An 8,339-nucleotide genomic window follows, 5' to 3' on the forward strand; every position below is an offset into this window, starting at 1 on the left:
CAAACTTACAGTCTTTTCTTAAATGATACATTGAAAACTTCAAAAGAAGAAAATGGAAAACTAAGATAAATACTTATCTGCTTTAGTTCAATAAAATAAGAGAGCTATCAAGAAAGATCTAGGGAATTTTCAGATGAACAATAAAATAAGAGAGAATCAGTAGAGAATTTCTCTATGGTGATGAGTCTGATGACTCAAAACAGTCAGTTGGGACTGTAGATACTATACTGCTATATATAAACTATCATATTTAATGATATTCTTTTATTCTTATATATAAATAACTATCATAACTGGTTTCTCTGCCAAAGCTAGCTAGCTAGCTCATGTTTAGAAATCATTTACATAAGAAACTATACATGACCCTGAAATTTTCATAGTATTAAAATAAAAGTGACCTTCCAATTTGAAATTCAAGTTATAAATGCTAACCCAAATGCTGAAAAACAAAATCATATTTACATATAAAATGAAGAGAAATAGATCAATGGTGCTGAGAGAAACATGTGTTTTGGTAATTTAAGAGATGAACTCTATCTCTAAACAGAGAGATACACCACAAAATGTAAGAAACCTATCGTAACTTAAAAAAACTTTCAAAAAGATCACTCATGCAACTAAGAAGTTTATGCTCAGTCTAATATAAATTAAAATACTAAATAAGAGGAACACCTCATGTAGTTAATGACCATCAAACAAATAAGCTCCAAAGCTTTTTCAGAAGTTCAATAATGGTATCATGAATCAATATGCTTTGATTTACAACAAAAATGAATTTAATACCTATAACCGCTCTATGAATATTGGGCTAATAATTCAGAGAAATCAGGATGACTTTTAAGCTGCAAATGGAATTAAAAAAAACAGAGATATTATGCTACCTAAAATTTATGAAAAACTGAAAGAAAGTGAACAAGTTCCAATTAAGATTTTAGTTAAAATGAGCCCTCAAAGAGCTCAATACTTCCTAATTAATTTAGGACAACATGCCTGAACTATTTATCTAAACTAACTATACCAATCTTGAAAGGGAAGCAACAAACCTTTTTAGACATGGTGCTCATCTTCTAAAGTATTGATACAGATAAACTTCCAATATCACCAGCAGCTAATTTCTCAATCAAATGCACCATGACTAAACTAGCAGAAACCTGCATATATTTACAATATAAATTAACTTAAAATGCCAATAATCAGTAATCACATCAAAGAAGCCATCTAAAACTATATGATCTGCAAACATTTTGTTAGGCATCAGATATTGAATAGAGCTATATAGGATTAGTGTGTTGACTTGTAAATTTACTCAAGTTCTATTGGTTGGCTAGTAAGTGTTATTGTTAGTCTATAAATAGTATAAGAGAATACTTGGAAGGGATATATAGAAGAATTTGGTTACTGTTTAAAGTTTAGAATTTCTACTCTGGGAGTTTTTGCTAGGTTTTCTCAAATTAACCTAGACTTTGTGCAAGATTTGGTTCTTTTCAGTACAATTCATTTATTCTTAGAATAAAGCTTACAGAATCTTTCAAATCAGCAACCTAGACGGTGTATTAATTAAAATATATTAAATGAGAAACAATGGGTCAGTTGTTCAAATAAAAAAATTAATGATCAGGAAAGAAAATGCATTAACTCGAACATTCTAAAACAGCAAATGTATGGTGTTGACTTTAAAATGACTAACTAAAATTCACCCCAAACTTCATGCAAGAAAGAGCCATATATAAGTTTATACCCAAAAGTAGAAAAAAAATTCAATATGGATTAGCGCTAGACTTGAACGCTGAAAATGGAGACAGCTAACCTCATTTTGGCATGTTGAAGTTAATATGTTAGATACTGATACAAGGCAGTACTTATAAACTGGAGCAACTGGATCCAAGGCTTTTTTACTTGCCTGAGAAACAAAAACAGGGCAGTACTCATATATTTCAGTTGAGGAAACAAAACTAAGTAGACTAGCAAAAACAGAGGACAAATACAATTTTAAATTAGCAGGGCTTATAGAAAAAGTTTTATTGTTATATTAGCACTGCCTTTAAGACTTCCATTGAATGAGATGTTACTTACACTGCCATTTATCATAACATGAAGTTTCTGCCCTGTGCTAGAAGTTCTAAATTGTCCCAGTTCCAACCCAGTTCATATATCTATTCATACAACAGAAGAATCCTTTAGAAATTATCCTGTCTAAATCAAACTATGACACAATTAGTAAAGAAAAATTCTAGTTATGTTGCTCACAATCAAGAGATGTGATGAAACTTTTAGGTCAAATTACCCATTCAATGATCTCACTACCCAATATTACAACCTTTCCAATAACAGTTTTACACATATGGATAAGAAAGGAAAAAACATTGCTGATTTTTATATTTTTATAAAGCAAGCCTTTTTTTTTTACTTGGCAAACTTGGAAACAATAATAATTATAAGAAAACAGTATAGATTCGACAAGCATCATACCATAAGCATTTCCAATTAAATTTATATCCTGAAATCCGATGGTTATGGCAAGAGTAAGGATCATGAGTATCCAGTTTATTTCTGGAATGTAGATCTGCCCATATATGTGTTTTGAGGTGTGGACAACTTTGACTCTTGGAAAGCAACCAAGGGCATGACATTGTTTGATGATGGAGAACGTAGCAGTTATGACAGCCTGGCTGCCAACAATAGCTGCTAGCGTGGAAACAACAAACACCGGCCAAAATACAGATTCTGCAAATTAAGCAAGAACAGAAAGCACAATTAGAGCAACTCATATATTAAAATGCAATTCTGGAAGCAATATTAATAATGCCAGGGATTACTAACCAGGGATTGAATTATAAAAGTTGTAATGAATCTTATCGGGGTTTTTGGACAAGTATGCAGCTTGACCCATTTATTGTACAACCAAACATGGGTATACAAAAAAAGTAAACGCAAGTTGCACAGAAAAAAAAGGGAACCATAACTATCATTTGTTGATAGCCAAAAAGCATTTACTACATCATGGTGAACAAGGCCTGCAAAAGCACAGTGATTTGGGGTAAATAAAATGCAGAAGTATAAACACTTGATTTTGAAGAAATATCTTCAACACTATGCTCTACTTTTCCAGCAGCATCTAATGGAGTTACTTCTATACATGACTTGCTAACTCAGTTGGTCCTCTTTTTTGGTTTTTTATTTCAATTTTTTTTAACATGTTCTCCCATTGAACTTACAATCTTTGGGGGAGGCAGGAAACTCTAACAAATTTCTAGGAAGGTATCATGAGGAATCAAACCCCGATCTTATGAGAGCAAACCAAGAGCCCAACCAGTCATTCTAACCCTCTTGGATCTCATTTGGTCTTCCTTATACTTGGCTTTTTCCTACCAGGTTATAATTCATGTGGTTTTTCCTTTTACTTTGCCTTGCACCAAACTAAATTTTCCAATCCAGCCAATATGTACATGTTTCCTATTATGTGTAGAAAAGAAATTCAATATATTTAGTCAAAAAAAATTATAATAATATAAAACTCACCCTTATTGACAAAGCAGTAAAATGACCAAGGTCTGCAAACATAGCTTCGGTTCCTGGAAGGAATTAGAAAATGCCTATCGTTAATTTAACTAACAGAAACATATACTCTAGAACTATAACAACATTTTTTTTAGGGTATTATAACGACATTTTGCCCTTAGTAAACTACATAGAACTTAATGGTTGACCAGACTTATAAAGATGAGTAGTGGCATAATGGAATTTAACATAACAAAGCCAATGAAATTGATGTTTATTTCCATTAAGTAGGATATAGCACATACCAGTTATAGAAAGAAGAATCCCACCAAGAGAAATCCAACCATCTTTACCAGTCACCTTAAAGAACTTGACAATATAAGCATAAAAAACTTTTGGGTTCCAATGTATTGTGTTGTAGAGACCAATAGAAAAAATGGAAAATATCCAGATCAATACGATAGGTGCAAATAAAAAGGCAACTCTATGTGTGCCACAGTGCTGCAGAGCAAACAGACCGACCAAGATGCAACAAGCAATCAAGAGAAGTTCACCTAAAAAAAAATGAGCAGCACATAGTTTGTTAAGTCACTCATAAAGAATCTAAGTGAAAATAAAATATATGTATATATATAGCAAAACATGACAACTTACCACTAGTTAATTTCTTTTCTGTAACTTCAAGCCCCTAAACCGAAGATAGAACTGCAATATATTTTTTTTTTTTACAAAGATGTTAAATAGAGGCAAGGAAATAATAGTACCAGTAGTTACATATGAAGCAAAATAAGCAATTAGAAAATTGACCTGAGATAGCAGGAGTAAGGACACCATCACCAATGACCATGCAAGCTCCAAACAGCACAACAACTAAAAGGGCAGTCCTTAACCTTTTATGCTTCTCCAAAAATCTCTTCAAGGGAGAGGAACTAGCATGCTGAGAAGATGGACCATATTTATAGGTAGTGAGCTCTTCATTAGCTGCTGGCTGGTTGGGAAGCAAACTAAACTTAGCATGGCAGCAAAGTAGTGAGTAAAGAGCAAAGGTCCCACCTGAAAATGAATTGAATTGAAATGAATCAAAATGAAACAAAAACTGAAATTGAAATTGAATTGAATAAAATTGAATGAAAAGGGAGGAAACAAAACACTCACCTTCACCATTATCATCAGCACTGAGTAAGACAAAGACATACTTAAGCAAAGGGATAAGAGAAAGAGTCCAAAAGATCAATGAAAAAGCACCAAAAATTGCATCTTGGCTAATATGTTTCTGTAACTTCCCAGAAAATGTGCTTGAGTAAACATAAAGAGGTGAAGTACCCAAGTCCCCGTAAACTACACCAAAGCTCTGATAAGCTAGTAACAAATTCCTCGACATCCTCAACCATGAAAATTGCTGCAACAAAAAGGGTTATCAGTAAACAACACTAAGAATCATCATCACAAGATCTAACAAAGATTCGCTCCCCAAAATTCTCATCTTTATACATACATATATATATATAAAGACGTGAAAAGATTGGTACAAACCTGGCCTATAGTAGTAGAAGTCGAGCGGTTAGCAGTGGAAATCCCAGATTATGGCTCCATAGCCTTGTTTATCTCTCAATCTCATTCTCGTTCTCTCAATCTAACGAAAAAATTATATACAGAAGAGAAGAGAACAGAAGCTCAGGTCAGGACTCTGCCAAAAATATTGTTTTCCTTTCGGCTTCACTGAGTCAAATCATTCTAAACCAACATAAACAATAATGCAGAACGAGACACATAAAACAAAGAAAAATAAATACATAAAGAAATCGATGCATCTAACATACCGAGCAGTCTGTTCGGCCAAAGCTTCAATATTTTCTGTAGGCGAAAATTGAGAAGACGATCCTCCCACTACAGTGCCACCTTCACTGCCTATATAAAAAAGCTTAATAGCCTCCTCAAGCTTCCAACTTGTGTCCTGTTCTCCCAACAAAATTCCATAAATTATCTCCAAAAGCCCAATTCTCAATCAAAATCTTCCGATTTCAACACAACCAAAATTAAATGAACCAGAAGACCAATGGAGGCAAGAACAAATTGAGAAAGAGAGATAGAGAAACCTACAAGAACTGCCTGGCAGTCTCGGCAGTTTGTCCAACGACGATCTCCAAGAACGATGAGACCACTAGGTCGAAGGCACGCAGAGGTGGGCTCGCACCTGGGGTCACTTGGTTCGGGGGTTGGGTTCACGGGTGCCTGAGATTTGGAGCTTGGCTCGAAGAAAAACAGGTGTGAGGGATGGTGGTTAGGTGGTCGGAGCTGAGGATGATGGTGGTTACGGGAGTGCGGCTAAGGAGAAGGGAAGAGAGAGACGAGAAGGAGAAGGGGAAAAAAGGTATGAGAATTGGGTCTCTCTCGAGTCTCACAAATTTTGAGGTCAAAAATGAAAAAAATCTAAGTACCGCCCTTTTTTTATTACCGCCCTTTTTTTCACAAAGTGGCCCATTATAGTACTCTAGCATAACACCTTTTTATTAGTATTATATTCATGTGTTATGGAAATGCGTATTTGGTGTAGTGTTGGTAATTAATATCATTCTTCGTGGGATCGACACTTTACTTATCATATATTACTTGATTGAACCACGTATACTTGCGTGCTAATTTTAAAGAGATCAATTACTCAACAAACTCCCCCAATACCACCTAAAATACCACCTAAACATGACAAAAAATACACACAACAAACTCCCCCAAACTTAACCTTTACTCGCCCTCGAGTAAAGATTGAATTCAAACTTAAAACATAGCACAACACAAACAGTTAAGCCTTCATAGTGTTCACATCGTATTTCCATCATTCACAAAATATCAACTGCATTTTACAACCAGAATTTCAGTCCGATCACTCTAACAATTAACCTGAATGCCTCCGTTGGAAATTATAATATGATTTGCAAATAACAAAATGAGCAATTAGAATGCATCATACATGTCTTACTCATTCAATAATCCACTAAACAATTTTTAATATGCTTGCATACTTGCCTTTCTCCACTAATGTCAACAACATATGTTTTGGAATCAACAGGACTTTTAAGGTTCATAACATTGTGGCTTAGGTAACGGTAGTTGAAAAGACATTTAGGCTTCATTATACCATAAGCACATCAATAACCAATCAAACCAACCTTCTTACATTTCATAATATTCCCCCAATCCACCATTTTTTCAACAATTGAGACCATCACAAAACAATGCTCCAACATCACTTTATTTACTTTTTTTTTCACTCTTTAAATGTTCTTTTTTTCATTCTTTTCTTTTTCTTTGCTTTTTTTTAAGAAGAAAATTAGTAATGTTGCAGGAGCTTTTACACTTCTCTCAATCAGTAAAGTACATTATTTATCCACATATCAAATATCTTACCCAATACACTTCATTTCCCCCAAACTTATTTCTAAGCTTATGACATAACTCAAGGACAAAGGAACATAGGAATGGGTACATTTTTGGCTTAATAGTGTGGTTAAACAATTTATCAAACAGGCTAAGGCACAAAGGGTGAACTAGGGATAAAATAATATCGGTAGGGTTGAAAGGCTCAAACGTTCCAACAAAATTTCCTAGATCATTTTCCAATACACATGTTTTCAAGGATTTTGTCTCAAAAGACAAGCAATGCAAGTTCTATCTTATTCCACAATCCATTCCTCATACCCAAGTAAAACATGTATAACATAGGCTAATTACTCACATTTACACAACGTATTCAAATTTCTGAGAAGCATTAAAATTAATCCAAAGAGTAATCAACCACGCACACGGTTATTCATGCAATCGCTATTTCACAAATGATGACAAACGACATTATTAACGATTAACTATTCAACAATAAAGACAAAACTAAAATAACACACAGTAAACTAAAAGAAAAATAATAAAAATAAAAACAAAGTCAATATGATAAGCCCCTCCCCCAAACTTAAATTTCACATTGTCCCCAATGTGACATGAAGACTAGGAGAGAAGACTTACCTCAAAAGACACGCCACATCAGTATGGAAAAGGTGGTGGTGGTGGGTAGTATGGATTAAAATGTGGTGGAGGGGTGAAGTAGTTTTCATCAGCAGAATTCATCGTCCACCTAGTGACCAAAGCATTCAATTCTTCGACATGCACACGCCCATACTCATTCTGTTGTACCTAGTAATCATTGTAGTGCTGATTTTGCGCATGATGCGACTGGATTAAATACTGATTTTGGCGGATGATATAATCCAGTCGATCGTGCGTACGCTAAGTGTGTTCATCAATAGGCCCACCAAGTGCCAAATGTGATGTTGGGTTACTAGGACCCACGCATCAGCTCCCTCCTTTTCCATGTGGTCAGTGTCGGCTGCTTCATCGACCCTTCGACGCTTATAATGTTGCCCAGGTGATGGTGGGATAAGAGAGGCCGGAAGAAAGGCAGCAAACAGAGTTTGATTAATCGGCCCCATGGGCTTCTGAACCAGATCACTGGCAAAGACCGGTACATCATAAGTGGCACACAGGGTCGAGATAAAAGTACCATGAGAAACACCAGCAGTAGTATTGAACCTACTGATATTGCGGATGCTATAACGAATGACTCGGCCCACATCAACTATCATCTTTGTCATGATAGCATATACCAACAAACAACGCTCTCTATCAATAGTAGATAAGTGAGAGGTATGCAACATGTGGGAACTAACAAAATATACCCAGGCCTTGGCAAGCGGATTAAGTTGCCACCAGTTCATGTCTTAGGGCTTGCCATGCTGATAATTAAAATGAGCCCCCTCCATACTCAAAGTTTCAGCCACTGCATTGTAATCTAG

The 8,339-nt window shown here is 35.1% G+C and overlaps 1 pseudogene; it reads right to left on the reverse strand.

Annotated features, from left to right (window-relative positions):
* Positions 1-2,300: 2,300 nt before the first annotated feature.
* On the reverse strand, positions 2,301-8,138 carry LOC133833013 (potassium transporter 4-like; annotated as a pseudogene).
* Between the last annotated feature and the right edge of the window lie 201 nt (positions 8,139-8,339).

This window comes from Humulus lupulus, chromosome 4, assembly GCF_963169125.1.
Source record: "Humulus lupulus chromosome 4, drHumLupu1.1, whole genome shotgun sequence".
In the NCBI taxonomy this organism is placed as follows: domain Eukaryota; kingdom Viridiplantae; phylum Streptophyta; class Magnoliopsida; order Rosales; family Cannabaceae; genus Humulus; species Humulus lupulus.